A 16,272-nucleotide genomic window follows, 5' to 3' on the forward strand; every position below is an offset into this window, starting at 1 on the left:
TCGACCATCAAGAGCATCAACCTCTCAGGACTTTAACTTTTCCCCACAGCGAGTGAAATTCGTAGGAAACACCTTTCAGTTCGACCACTTTCCAACCTGGAGAAATAAAGACAGTTTCATCTGAAGCCACGGGTCTTAATTTATAAGATATTTCCTGTGACATACTTTGTCAGTAGTTTAGCCCATTTCACTGGACAAAAGTTTTTTTTTTAAAAAGTGTTTTCCAGGTACTTATGGACTATATAAAATAGAAATGTCTGCAATCTAGTGCAAGTGTCTGGGTTGAATAATGAATGCTGCTTCAAGCTTGCCAAATGGACCACTTGTTGGCACAGTTAACTGTGACAAAGGTTATGAAAATATTACTGCCAGCCATCCAGCATATATTTATAGACACAACATCACAGCATCCTTCCACCCAGACATTTTGAAGGGCTTTGACATTTTTTTTAATGAATAAGACATGAAAGTCACAAACATATGCCCATCTGCTCTGTAATATCCTTGTACATGTTTATTGCCTTGATGTGATGTAAAAATAGTTTCTAGTTCACATATATTTTCATGTTATATAGAGAAAAGTTATGAAGTAAAATACTGTGACTATTTATTGACTCCTTTGGAAATATCCTGTGGAAGATGCCCACATTTCTGTTATACTGTACATGCAGAAGTTATTGTTTTATGCCATATTAATAACCTGCAAAGGGAATAATTAAGAATTTATTTGCAAATATAATTTGTACATACAGAAATGTTTGTTAATTTTAATATGCATTACTTGACTTTGTGTTGCCATACCAACAGCTGAATTACACTGAGAAGATATACAATACTATCTTTAAAAAAAATGTGTTCCAATGTTTGTCAGCGTTTCTTCTTTTTTAGTATGTAAGTTCTCAGGCAGGTAGTTCTGTTCTATGCCGCATTTGTGATTTTGTGTCTTTCTGTGATGCAGGAGGTCAGTGTAGTGTACGTTCCAGCAGAGGGCAGTAATGAACCAAAGAAAAAGAGCTGTGTTGTTCAAGTGATGAAGATAAAAAGGAAGAGATGTTCGGAAAACTCCGGAAAAACTTGAATCAGCTTTACACGGGCAGAACAGCAGTGAAAGCATTTTAAAAGTGGCTCTCAAAAAGGTTCGCTAAAAGTAGTAACCAAAAAAAAAAAAGAGGCACATTGCAAGCCAGAACAACATGGGGTTTAACAGGCCAATGTGCTGAGCAGACTCAGTATGAACAGGGGCGTCACCAGGGATTTTGGGTTCCATGAAAAGATCTCACATTGGGCCCCACCACCCTAGACAATCCTCACCTCTCCCCCCCAATTTTCCGCAATATTCACCACTGGCCTCCCCACAATAAGAGGGTGCCGAAGCAACAGACAAGCGTATCTCTATGATCCCTGGTATCACTTAGCTACTCATCAGCATTAGGATGGCTAAGGCTCACATTGTACAGGTGACCACGATCAAAACACTAGTTAACAAGGGGGGAAGAATGAATTTAACTAGGAAGGGGGGGGGGGGGGCAATGAAACCACCATTTACCTGCTCCTTAACTTTATGGTTTTGACTGAACTTGATTGAACTAATTTTAAAGTTCATTCTTGAACAAGCTGGGTGATTGCTGGTGAACAACAGAGTGGAAAGAGATGTTTGACTGGATAGATCTCCCAGGTAGTACGCCGGAATGTCAGAGGCCCAAATTTGGGCAACGTCGTCATGGAGACGCACGCTCGCTCGCTCCAAGAGCGTTCCCCCGGCGTAGGAAGCTCGGCCCGAAAAAAGGGGAGAACTGGTCTTTGGCGTCACGCTGTGCGCGCCAAGGGATCGTCGGTAAAAAAGAAAAAAAAAGGCAACATCAACAAAAAGACAAAAACAAAAACACACCATCTGCGTTAATTAGCCTGGCTGTCATAATAACTTAATCCTTTTGAAGTTTCTCTTTGACGGGGGGAAACTGGGCCTCTGAGGACACAGGGGAAAAGGGATTCAAGCTCTGTGCCTCACTCCTCTTTGGGGGGGGGGGGGTGGGGTTAAAGAGTGAGGTCCCAGTGGGCATTGATCTTTTACTTAAGATGTGAGCAGCCACAGTCACAGAGGACTGCCCGTTGCTTTGAAATTACAGCTTCTCCGCCCTCCCCAGAGAACATATATCGACGCCGGCATTATCTTTCATTTCAGTTGTATCTTTTATTTATTTATTTATTTATTTATTTTTTGTCTCCGGCTTGTGATGCTGACGAAATCGTGAAACAAATCACTACAATTTAAGAGAGCGAGAGCAACAAACAAAACCGTCAATCGAAAGCGAGCGGACCGGGGGAGAGGTGGAATCGAAGAGAGCCATCGGGGGGGGGGCAGGCGCTGGGGGGGGGGCTCTGGAATGTGAATCCAGTCGCGACTGGATTCCAGCCGCGATGCGCAACCATTCCAAGATGGCCGTCGTTTAAGTTCTCTTCTTATATTATTGCTGCATGACTGTTCACATACTGTGTGTATAAACTGACTCCATGATGCCAAAACATGTGTTGTACTGTATGCCCAATGTCACCCAAAAAAAACCAAAACAAAATAAAAAAACTTCAGTGCCACAAAAACAAGTGCGGCTTGACCCTGATTGTCTATACATTATGACTCCAGTCCTGGAGGACCAGTCTTGTGTCAGTGCCTGCTGGTTTTAGGTGTGTTTCAGCATACAGTAAGTGATTCATTACTAAAGAGCCCAAATACCTTTCTCCGAAGCCCTTACTTAGCTGCTGATTGCAAAGAAATCACAAATACCTGCAGACCCTGGAGCCCACCAAGACTCCAAGTGTTACACCTTTGGACCAGTCACAGGTAAGTTGACTCACAATAAAGTTTCAACTTTTCATACGCTTAATGACAATCAGGGAGTCACTCAAATGTTCTTAGTGGGACACTGACTACTGGCTATACTGCCCCCGGTGGTGATGTGTCACATTACATTGTTGAGAGGAAGGGGGGGGGTCTACTGGGCTCAAAAACTATAGTCAAAAACTACGCTTTTCTGGCCAGGTTTTATACCTGCAAGTCAAAACTTGGTTTTGTTTTATTCAGACTGGGAGAAAGAAGAGAGGGTAACAAATAACAAAGGGATGACAGCTCGCAGGTGAGCACCCCCACCTATTTCGGCGGGGGGGGGGGGGGGGGGGGGGGGGTCTGTGGCTGGAGACTCGACCACCGTACAGACGCCGCCACACATCTCACACGGCCACCAGCTCCCTTTGTTCCCATTTTGTTGCGCTGAGTTGCTTCAGCGTTTGAGCCTTTTATTTACGATGTTTTTCGGTTGTCGTTTCAATCGCGCCGCCTTCGATGCATATCAATGAGATCGGAGAGATCCGGAGTTAGAAAGCTCTTTCTCAGCCACCGTTCGTCTAATAGGGGGAATCCACATTTCATTCAAACTCACATTTATTAAATGTATGTCAGTGTGTGAAACATGAACTCAAATGTTTTATACTGTACATACACCACATTAATGCAAATTCGACTAAATGCATGTGATATTTGTTGTATTTAAGAAAGATATCTGATTGTATTAAAATGTACGCATAAGTTATAATGCAATAACTTGAAATATGATTTATTGTAAATGTAATTTTGGGACAGTATAATTAAAGAAATTACGTTAATGATGCATTTGACATTCTACATTATCTCCTGTTCCTGTATTAAGGACACTCCACAGTGAATTATTTAGAATGTCTTAGAATGAGATAATTTCTTTGTTCTTTTATTTTTCTCTCTCTGTACTTTTTTTGGACATTCATGGAGTGCATTTTGGAGGTTGCAATTAAAGAGCGCAACAGAGTTACACACCCAGAGCTCAGTGCTCTCACAGTTGAATGCAAAAAAAAACTCTTCTCTACATTTTCACCAAGTGCACTTCCAGAGAAAGCACGACGTGACGGCATTCAAATGTATAACACTTACGCTTTTTGCTAATGATTACTCTCCAGCCCTGACAACTACATTACTGCTGAATAAAAACGTTGTTTGTTCTTCCCCAACAATTCGTTAGATCAGTGGGTTGTCAACTCATTGTCGAATGCAGGGCAGATTTGCCATTGATTGGTCAGTCAAGGACAATCGCTCCAGAACAGCAATTTTGTTATTACGGGTATGCAAATATTAGAATGATATGCGTATCCTTCGAGTGTTTGCACACCCAGACATTATTTGTTTGAACATATGCACTAGAGCCACATATTTTACGCGTAGAGCCTTGAAGTCATCAATGATGTAAGCGGATTCCAGCAGTCAGGAACCATGTGCTGGAAGTTAAATCTAATCTAAATTTTAATTAAGTCGTAATTAAGTTCTAATTAAGACCGTTCATGAATTACCACGGTTACATTATTTTCTACAGGAACTGCCCCCCATTCATGAAAGCCCTAGAGCTCCACAGGTCAGAGGTACATATGGAAATAAAAAATGTCTTACCTTGTGGTTGGTTTCATTTGCCTGAGTTATCAGAACAATGCTGAACATTCCCAATGATTCTCCTGTTTTCCTCATTGTAATTTTTAGCTTCCGTCTTTTTTCTATATTATCATACCCGACAGATTTAAACATTTTTCAGGTACAGCTCAATATTTTATGCACAGATGATTTTCCCCAATTATTAAATATTCATCAACCACTGTCCAGTTCGCAGCCAATTTGAGTTGAAATAATGATCATGTTTTTCACACTGTGTGCATAATTTAATCAGTTTATTTCAGTACTACTTTCACGACACAAACTTTGCTTCTGTCTGTTAAATTCAAACAATGTGAAAGCCAGTAAAGTCAAATACAGGCAGTTCTAAATTATATTCTTAAAACTGTATTAGGTCCGTGGATGCCAAGTTTATTGAAAGGGGAAAGGGATGTACAGCCGAGGAATTCTAGTTTGTTGCTTTTGGATAAGCAAATGATTCTCTAGCAAGCTATTTAATTGTACGTGATATTTTATTTAACGACTGAGGACACTGTCATATCAAACAAAATACATATGGAACACACAGGCCTGCTATGCCATCAGTTGAACACCTGGAAGATGGGTGCGCAACTGACTTATGGCCAAGAAAGCTGTAGGGAACTTTAAAGGTTAAAGTTAAATTCGAAGGCATTAACTCCTCAGCATTGAAACACAATTGCAAACCTGGTTTCTCTCTTACTCCTCAATAATGGAAGCTAATTAATGAAACCCCGTATGGCATTTTTGACCAGCAAAGAGCCATTTCCCTCCTCTGGAAAGAGTTTTTTGGAATGAACCCTTTTCTTTCAGTGTCCCAAAGGCCAGGCAGCTGAATGAAAACCAGTTAAGTTCGTGTAAAATATTCTTCCGTTATTTTTAGTTCAGAAGTACTTCTGCATGTTTCCTAAGTCCATTATTTTGGGCTTTAATTAAACCCATAATTTGACAGGGAGCTGGGTTTTGATCTGGAATTCTTGTCAATTTTCTTCAATAAATCAAAAAAGTTGAAGGTGTGCCGTGGTGATTAAAATGTTCTTTAACTTTGGTTGATATGGAAACCAGATTGTGCTCAAGGTGATTCCTTTATTAATCAGTCTTATCATCAATTTGACTGACAAGTACAATCATTTCCCTTTGTGCTGTTCTTTTAATTTTAATGTTTTCCCCCACATTGTGAAGGTCAAAGACGAATTGGGAAGGGGTCTATTTCGGAGAACTGATTAGACAGATATTGACATGTGTCCCTTGTTTGTACTTTCATTTCATCCCATTGCCCAATCACAGTTTCAAATGGATAATCGTGATTTAAAATGAGTGATTGGCAGTTATACCGTTGGCACGGAAACCATCTGGAGTCAGGCCCAGTCCTCAGCAGAAGTCCCTTGGCCTCATGATGACACCCACAGATACTAGGACCACTTCACCATGAACACCCAGCGTACATCCAGTCCAGTGTTTTTCCAGCATTTCTGTACCATCTGAATTAGTCTCACTTCACTGAGTTTTGTAAGGAATTTAATTGTACTGTTGTACTGTATTGTTATTTATTGTGTGTCTGCAGCGATCGATTCCTTGTTCCACGATCCCTTCCAGCAGAACCAACCCCCACCCCTCCACCACCACCCCCTGCCCACCCAACCATTACACGATTGCTACCGCCATCCCCCCATCTCTTCCGTGATTGTCACGTCCCCCCACCCCCCCACCCCCCCACCACCAGTCCATGATCTCGGTTAGGGCCACCAAACTCCTAGTGACCTTGATGCCCACAAAGACAGTTGCCTGTGACAGCAGTGTGCTCCTTCAAAAATTAAAAGCAACCATTGTCTAGAAAACTACCAAAGATGACAAACTACAAGCCAATGAAAGGAATACTCCAATCCAGTACAGTGCACAATAATCTACCTGTGGTGCTAGCTTCGAAGTAACCAGTGCGCAAGTGCCCCCTGCCCCCCGGTCTTACGACTCAGTGGATAAGAGACTGCCCTTTGAATTAATGCAAAAATAAAGGTTGGAGAACACCTGACCTTAGCAACGGGCATTCAGCATAGCTACGGCCTGAAAACCAAGTATCTGAAGGTTTCTGTGTGTGGATTCCAAAGCATTTTGTTGTGTCGTATTGATAAAAGCCTCACAGTCTGGTGCATAAGATAATCTGAACAGCTTTGTAGGCCAAAAGAGATAGTCATGATAATGGTGTACCAAGGGCTGTGAAGTCCAGATCCAAATCATGTTGAAACCTTTCCTTATTAAGCTAGCAGACAAACACAATTAACCTTTGAACACATTTAATAAACAAAGAACCTTTCACTTATGCATCTGGTCATAAATTGTTAAAAAAATTGTTTTGCTGTGTGAGTCTACATTCAGTTATTCCAACAAATGAATCCCATAAGATACGATATAAAACTTAAAAGCAAAATGTTACCTCCCGCTGAATATCAAGCTACACTTCTTCCCATTTTCAGATTAGCCCTCACTTAACCGTGTTATTTTCTTTTCTTTTTTATTCTTTTGTTTTACTTCCAAAAACTTTCCTCGAAGTTTCCCAGACGTTGGAGAGAGAGTGAAACGAAGCTGTCAGTCTTCCGAGTGTCTTTAGCAGCACAACCTCTGGGGCGTACACCACCGAGGAGCGATGACAGCAGAAAGCATCGCCATGATGAAAATGGCGCCTTGTGAGAGAGCGGTCCCCCCCCCCCGCCGAGCAGAGCGTAAACACATCAATCCCCCCCCCCCCCCCCCCGTCTTTTTTTTTTTTTTTTACCGCCGCGGAACCGCGGCTCCCGTCCGCCGTTAATGGGGCCTTCCGGGCCTTTCCCGCTGCGTGGAGGAATGACTTTGTTCCACGGGCGCAATGACACAGCACGACCTTACTGTACGGGGGTGGGGGGGGGAGGGGGGGACCCTGAGAGGGGCGAGCGCGGGGGCCGACCGCTGTGGCCGAGCCTCACCAACGTGTGTGAACCTCCACTCCCCCCCCCCCCCCCCCCCCCTCCAGATATGAGGGCCCGGAACGTTCCTCATTGTGCAGAAGGAGCCCTCCTCGTTAGTGCGGTGGGAGCCCACTGATCTGGGGTCAGTGAGACCCTGCAGAGACACCTTGGCAGACGCCAGATCTTTAGAAAAGAGAAGTGGGGGGGGGGGGGGGGGGGATGGGGGGAGACCAGGTGCACAAATCTCAGAGGGGGTGTTGCCAAACTTGGACAGCACACGAACAGGAGATAGGATGGTAACGACAACCATTTCACTTTTTTTTGTGGGGGGGTGGGGCGGGGGGAGAGGGTGACTAGGTGCACAAATCTCAAATCAGAGGGAGTGTTGCCGAACTTAGACAACACAAAAAGAGGAGAATGGCAACGACAGCCATTTTACAGTTGTTTTTTTTTGCTTTTTTTTTGTAAGGCTGGATCAAGACAAATGGAAGTTCTGAGACTGGAACTTTGCTGAAGCAGCGGGAGAGCTCCACTGGCGTTGCTGAGATATAGCCAAGGTCATCTCAAACAACATCTCTCCGTGGGGGAGGTGTTTGATTGGACATACCTCGACGTTTATCAATTATACATCAAGCATTACTAACACAGCGTGTGCTTGTATCATTTTCAGATACACAGCGCTACGTTTTATGAACCTTAACCATTTATTTCAAGCAGGGGATGGATATGGATATGAATGCTTGAATATTTCCTTATGCTTAAAATTGAATTTTTTCTGCCTAATGTTTACTAAGGACATTAGTCCATTCTAATTACACTTAAGACATTTACATAATTATATTCTGTCTCTTTATAGCACACATCTTCTCATGACTGCAAATGAAAAGCACATTTTTTAGAAAATCCCCTTCCAGTTACAACTGACGCATCTCGATCTCATTACAGACATCCACTGGCTCTCTGCCTACAAGGCTAGGTTCGCCATGTCATCCAACGACAAAGGCCAGCCCAGGGACCGAATTTCTGCCCGCCATTCTTCATTTCTTAAACAGCGTTTTGCAATATAGTCATCATCTGGCAACGCAAACCCTGCAGTCAAAGTGATGCCATTACATTTTTATTTAGCCGAAAGTTCACACTGATAGTTTGGTATATTTGAGCACAGTGACTGTTTCCTTGTGACCTGTACCTGAATTGGAGCAGGGTTTTGTACCTGGTCTGGCTGATGTTAAGTCTGGCTTGCATTATGGACTGGAAGAGGTGGTGTGTAATGTCTTACAGGTCCTTGTTCAGGGTGCTCAGTCATGCCTCTAAAAACAGGCACAACAAACCACTAAATTGATATTTGGGACTGAATTTATCCTTTCATATGCATGCTTTTTCCCCCCAAATGAGCGAAAAAGGATGGCCTATGATTATGAGACTGCTCCTCACAGAGTGTTCCCTCCTGTGGTTCTGGCTAATGCCTAGTTAAGTCCCGCTGCTTTTGTTAATCACCAGGAGGTAGAACATTTGCATGCATGTTGTTACAAAGCGCCGCCACTAGATGGCTTCCAATCTCTTTCCTTCTGTACCACTGCTGTCGACGACTGACCGGCATCATTTTCATGTTTTAATTGCGATAGATCATCGCCAGGGAAAATGTTTCCTTTACAGAACATAATCAGTTTTAGAAATAAAAGATTATTTTTTCTCATTCTGTGAAACCGTCAACCTTAATTTTGGGGAAAACAATACATTTGAGAATATTTAGCATCACAATGTGGCCAACATGCACTAATACTACAACAATTGAAAACCGTTTCAAGCAAGGGGCACCCAGGTCACAAGTCCTTATTACAATGTGTTGTATTATCTCGAGTCCAGGAGAGAATTGCATTGTCATCGAAGCACGGAATCTGTCATCGAACAATTTAACACGATGCAAATCGCCCTGTGCATCAGGAGCTTTTTGTGCTGAATATCTTTCAGAATCTTCGGGCAGGAAAAGCGCAATGCTCAGGTCCTGAAGGATGTGTCCTAGATTTCTGCATTCAAATCCGCACTTAAATCTTAACGCGAACGCCCTGCTGGGTATACCACGAAGACACCCTGTGTCTTGACACCTATTTCCCACTGTTTATTGAAAGTGACTGGGACAAATTAAGTGTAATTGAACAAAAAAACGATACGTGGCTCCCGGTGCTGCCAGCCTCAGAAAAAAAAAAACAGTGCGTGAAATTCGGATGTCCCCCATGCCCAACTAATGCCGTTAAAATGTCAATTAAGTCAACGAAATGAGCAGCGATGCTATAGGTTTCCTTCATAGACCTGACATGCAATTTCGTCAGTGAGCTGATTACTCTGAAAGAAATCACACAGACACTTGCTGATATATTAAATTCAGATGAAAGAAAAGTGCAAGTTTTGTGGGTTAGACTGTATTCAGGTTAGATTGAAAGACATGACCAGAATAACTGTGTTTCGTCCTTGTGGATGACCAAAGACAACAAGAGAATGAATTTAAACCCAGCCATTCAATCACGAATACATTTCATTAATAAGTGAATGCAGGGCTTACATCTAAATGGCGATTTAAAAGCATTTTAACCAGACACCTACAAGCTATGAATAAAAGGTTGAATGACACACAGGTTCACCATAGAGGAAAAAAGAAAAGAAAAGATGAAGTTATAATTTAAATCGCATCAGGAGTACATGCATATATTAATCCATCTGGAAGACAGTATTGATTAGATAAGCATTTGAAAAGTTGATTTCTTTGGACAGACAGACTTCTTTTTGACACTTGGCAGATGTTATTTTCGTGCTTTGTGCCAGAAAAGCTTTGCGGGAAAGTGCTGAGATGGACAGCACCAGCAATAGCAACAGCCTTGTGATTGTGTCTGGAGCAGCTGCCTCGGCTGCAAGCTTTGCAAGCAAAATAGGGCTTCAAGCTCCCGCCTGCTATGTCTACCCCCCCCTCCCCCCCCACTTCCTCCCTCAGCCCCCACCACCCCAACGCTTCCTCAAAAAGAGGGAGAAAATAGGAGACAATTGCCACCGTTTTGTTTTGCATTGTGATGAAAGAACTGTCCCCAAATACTTTATATCCTTTTTCAGTCTACTGCTCTTCAGTCTTCTCCACTCCTCTACAGCCCACAAACGACTTGTCATAAATTATACCTACCATGAACAGTGCTGAACTTTTATGTGTTTAAAACGCACGTAAGAAGCGGGCCTCGTTTTCACGTGGCGACACACACGCGCACACGCTAACAAGCTCACGCCAGAGCGGAGGAGAGCATACGGCGCCCGTCGCGTCCGTCCGTCCTCGCCCACGGATTCGGCGCCAAGGCGCCAGGCTCGGCGGAGACTGAGAGGCCCAAACCAGCGGTGACACGGTAAACGGATGAAGCCCGGACAGCCGTGATCGACGGCGCCCCGTCCTTGTCTGAAGGCTGAGAGACGGGGCAAATTGAGATTTCTTACCCCGGCTGCGCTCGCGTGGATTAGTCATTTCACTCACCTCTTTGAAAGGGTCCCCAGGGCCTCAATCTTGATCAGGGACCTGCTGCTGTGACAGGGAGAGGCACTGGATGAGGGTTACGGAGCTGAGCTCCTTAAACTCGACCCTCTTTACACTCACGATTCCTCTATTCGGAAGAAAAATACGTTTCCATAAACGACCAAAGATGCCAAATCAACACAGCTTCAGAAAATTCAGAAAATGTTCATGCACACACGTTGAATGTGAGCCGGTGCAAATAGCCTTTTTTTCCAGATTCATTTTGTTGTGCAATGCATACGCTTATTTGTGTATTTCACTATTTTTGTTTTCAAACAGTTTTCCAAGTCCAAATCATTCACGAGTATGTTGTTGCGTACCATTATGCACCCCTGCTTGTGTTGGATACATTGATCGTAAATGCGGCTGGAATTGTAACCATTTTCTGACAAACTGAAATCATTTTATATATTAGACACATAAATAAACAGGACAAACTATCTATATGTCTAAAAAATCTAAACCAGTTTAGAACTTTAGTTATATAGTTTGCTTTAAGCACTGTGCTCGAAGTGTTCAGCATTAATAGAAACAGACAGTGTACAAAGGTTACAGAACTAAGCACATAACCAGGAAGTCACGGGTTCAATTCCCAGATGGGGCATTCACTTTTGTATTTACTCATTTGTGAAGCAAACCAATTAATTAATTAATGAATAGTACACTAAATTAGGGATAGTAAAAGTCTAATTGGAAGCGTGTGCTTTTCTCTACGCGGATTTGTTTGGCCACACATACAGCACCCTGTGTGTGAATCTATGACACCACGATCACATGATGACAAACCGGGGGTTCCCCCCCCCCCCCCCCCAAGACTACACGCTCATTTCATTTCATTCGTTCTGTTCGTTTCCGTCTTCTGTGAGGCTGGCCCGGCGGCCGTTGTAAGGTCACTGGCTGATTTACTCCCAAAAACTAAAAAAGCCATGAAGAAGAGTGATGTAATTAAAGCCAGGCCGTGCGCCATTCATTCAGAGAGAACAGTGCTGGAGGACCGTGGGTCACTCAGCCGCACAATGGATCAAAACCAGACCTGGTGCCGAGCATGCTGGGTATTGTTTCGCGGTGCCTTTTCTTCCTGTCCTCAAAAACAAAGGATTTATTTGACTAAAAGGTGTTGGTGATACTGCATTTGCCCTTAAATTAACAAGAAACAGTCATTTAAAATGAGCCAGGAGTAATTCTAGAGAATAGAAAACCCAGGAAAATTATTCAACGGGGTTTTTTTTTTTTTTAAATACTGCATAAATCAGAAGTCCAATATTTTGAAATGCATTATAATAACTTGTGGTCTTTAAATTTCACACTATGTATTTCCAGATGTGTATCTTTCTCTTAATTGCATATGGTGTGGTACTACTTGCAGAATAAATAACAAGGAATAGAAGAAGTTACAAAACCAGATAGAGATGGAATTGGCCTTTTAAAAACTAGGCTAATAAAAATGAACATGTTTCCTGAAATTCTACACTTACACACATGGAGGCCAAACTGAGATAGCCAATAATTATTCTGCTTGCTATTTTATGTTGTTTCACAAGGAAGAGGATTTTCCCAAATCAGGGAATACCTTTGAAGTTTCTGTAATGGAAACTTCCTCCCTGTCCCCAGCATTCCCTGAGAAGGAACAGCCAGCCTTACCAAAAGAGAGAGGAACGTCTCGGAAAAGAGAGGGGGGGGGGGGGGTGGTAGGAGGGTTAGGATGTTTCCAAGGGCCCTGACTGACAGGGGCCATCAAAGAATGTTAGATCAAAATTAGATTTTCTGGGGTGTTGGGGTGCTCCCAATCTGAAATCGTTTCATGGGGCCCAAAATCTATGATTCCACCCTTGGTCACAGGACAGCACCATACATCGCCGGGTGGGTCCTGTCTGGGATAAGACTGGGGCACAAAATGGTGTGGGGGGGGGGGGGGGGGGGGGGCACAAAACTGGGGGAGGCGAGGGGTGGTGGCAGAGATGCACTCCAGGCAGGGGCCCACGAAGAGGACAGGAAGGGGGGCTGGACACACAGATTTGAGAGGAATCTGATAGCTCATAAAACGCGTGTGTTACTCCCTGTATGTGGAGCAGCTCTATGGGCTGAAGCCTGTTTTAGTAACACACCCCGCCGTATCTCAGGTGACTTCAGGCCAGTAACCCGCCATTCAGCGCCGCCTTTCTCCCGCGTGCTGCTAGCGGCGCCGATAAAACGCTCGCAGCGCGGCGCTGGATTTACGCGACGCAGCCGCCGCGTAGACCGCCGGGCAGCCGTTTCCCGCCAAACTCGCCGCGCGGCTCTCCAATAACAATCAGCCGAGCCGCGCCACAGCCCGATCGAGGGGGGGGGGGGGGGAGAAAAGAGAGAAAGAAAGTGTGGACTCGCTGCAGCTGCGGGCCAAACCTGCAGCTGTCAGATGGGGCGGGGGGTGGGCGGTTGGGGGGGGGGGGGGTAACGGGCGGATGGCGATGAGCGAACACACGGCCACCGGCACGCGGTTTTGCCACCTTAGTCTGCGGGCCGGTTACTCATAACCGCGCGGCCGAATATGAAGTTCCCACGGCGGGATCGATACGGAACACAGCCGCGCCTCCAGAACAGGGACAGAAAACAGAAAAAAGCTGATCGATGCTGAATATGATTCAGACCGAGGATCTGTAAGGCGAGGATGGATGGGGGTGGGGGTGGGGGTCGGGGGGTCGGGGGGGTTCATTATGCCTTCCTCACCATGCCGCAAACATTAAAGCCCCCCCACCCCCCTCCGTCCCCCGTCCAAGACCCAATAGCACACGACCCAGAGAAAAAAGAAAGCGGCAGCTTCTTTAGAGCGCCGCGACTACTAAGAGCTGCAAGTGCTACCAGGCTAACGAAAGAACGTCCTCACAACGTCACTGGAATGTTTCCTCAGTGTTGTAACGTTGGCACAACATGGCAGCAACATCGCGGGGACGTTTTGAGCCAACTGGGCAGCTGGGATTATATAAGCGCTGCCGTGAACGTGTATCCCCCGGAAACCGACGAGACAGGGAGGTAAAGGGTGGTTTTTTAAAATGTATTAAACCGGAACACTGAGGTATCGTCCATTACATTACAGGCATTTAGCAGACGCTCTTATCCAGAGTGACTTACACAACTTTTGCACCCATTTATGCAGCTGGATATGTATACTGAAGCAACACAGGTTAAGCACCTTGCTCAAGGGTACAATGGCAGTGTCCTATCGGGGAATCGAACCTGTGTCCTTCAGGTTACAAGACCAGCTCCTTACCAATTATACTACACTAAAAAAAAGGTCTACCTTCCTGACTTAAATGTGTGAAATAAACGCACGTAATGTTTTTCCCTCCCGTTTGTTATTTATTTATGAATGTTTTTAAACGTTTTATTTATTTATTTATTTTTTTCACGTCCGCTCGGCGCGCTCCGGCTAAGAGCACGTGCACTCCGCATAATTGAGTTCTTTCCAGCGGCTCTCGAACCCTCGTTAATAACCTTCAAATCGGGCGGGCCGACACCAGAGGAGCTCATTACTGGCGCGGCGACGGCAACCCCCCCCCCCCCCCCCCCCGCGTTAATTTAATCTGTTTTTCTATTGCAATGATACGGCCGCCGTAATTGGCTCTGTCAGCCCCTCACCCATAGCCAAACTCCAAATAGCTTTCCCCAGCGCTACCCTTTTTACGTTTCTAATTAAGTACAATCAGCCGGAGTGATATTTATCGATTTTCCTATCTCTGCTCGGAGGAGGCCGCGTCCCGAGCTCTCGAAAAAAGCGGGCAACAACATTTTCGCTCCGGCTTGCCCGCCGCTAATTTTAGCATCAGTAAAATAATTATGATTGATGCAGGTGTCTTTGTTCCTTCAAAGCTTTAAATTGATAAAACAAAACTGGGTGAGAAACTAATTAATCACGGAGACTCTGGAAGGAAGAGGAGTTATCGGGCATAAATCAGCCGGCCGTCCAGCCGCAGAGGTGCTTTAAATATTATATTAGGTATCTTAAATGTTAATTTGAGGAGCAGTGGCAGGGGCAGATTTCCTCATCTCAGGCGATGGATTGTACTTTTTTTTTTTTTTTTGTTCTTTGACTTTTGAAGGAATGCAGGCAATGGGTGTAAGGCCTACATCCTGAACACTCACTCGGTACTTGCTGTCTATATTCGCGGCCTACACCACCCACCCGAAATCAAAAACCCTGGCCTTCAATAAGCCCTGCTTGTGAACACTTGTAAAGCGGAAAAAGCTTGAGCCCTTCACCCCCACCCACGCAAAACCCTCTCCCCCAATCAGAAGTCTGCCTGTACAACGTAAACACTGACAAGGATCCAATGTCTCATCACGTGCATTACACAGATGAGACAGCCGGTCACAAGGCCAAAAGAGAAAAAAAAAAAAAGCATAATGATTTCGCCGTTATGTCTCCACAATGTTCGTGTGTACCACGGTAACCAAACAACAGAGGAGCAGCGGTAACGAACAGCAACATGAAAGGTTCCGGCGAGCTTTGAAGATCTGAACGCTCCGTTTCGGCTCGTGGCTGCCGGGGCAGTTTGACCACCGGATGCTGGCTGCTCTTTGTGAAACCACGTTACACGCAGAATCTCCGTCAACGCTCCTCCTCCAAGTCTAGAGGCAGTTAGCGGGATAAGGAGGAGGACGAGGAATAGGGAAGGAAGAGAGGGGAGGGGTTAACTCAAGATTGTGCAGGGTTTTGGAAGGGGAGGGGTGGGGGGGGGTGGGGCGACGGGCACGGGTGAGGGACAGCTCTTCGTTTTGGCAGCGCTGAGACGCTGAGCCACACCCGGGGCGGGTGAAGGCCTCGGGTAAATCAGGCAAGCTGAGAAGCACGCGCGGACGCCCCCCTCAAACAGCCAGAGCAGATTACACACCCCGGACTCCGGCATCTGGAGCCCCGCTGGTTCCCCCACTGACGCGCGAGCGGGTTTTACACTCCGTTCACGTTCGCGCCGACGCCGCCCCGGTAAACAGCCCGCGCCCAGCAGCAGCCCGCGGTCAGGATTCGGCTGATAGGAAGACGCGCGGAGGACAGCGGAGGCCGCGTACGCTTTTTGTGCGCTGATAGGAAGACGCGCGGAGGACAGCGGAGGTCGCGTACGCTTTTTGTGCGCTGATAGGAAGACGCGCGGAGGACAGCGGAGGCCGCGTACGCTTTTTGTGCGCTGATAGGAAGACGCGCGGAGGACAGCGGAGGTCGCGTACGCTTTTTGTGCGCGCAGATTAATTACGAGTCGGGGTCAGTCTCCTAGGCGAGCCGTATCCTCCATCTGCCCTCCGCTTCGGTGCAGCCGAAGGCAAGGTGGAGA

The sequence above is a fragment of the Anguilla anguilla genome, chromosome 13 (assembly GCF_013347855.1).
Source record: "Anguilla anguilla isolate fAngAng1 chromosome 13, fAngAng1.pri, whole genome shotgun sequence".
Lineage (NCBI taxonomy): Eukaryota > Metazoa > Chordata > Actinopteri > Anguilliformes > Anguillidae > Anguilla > Anguilla anguilla.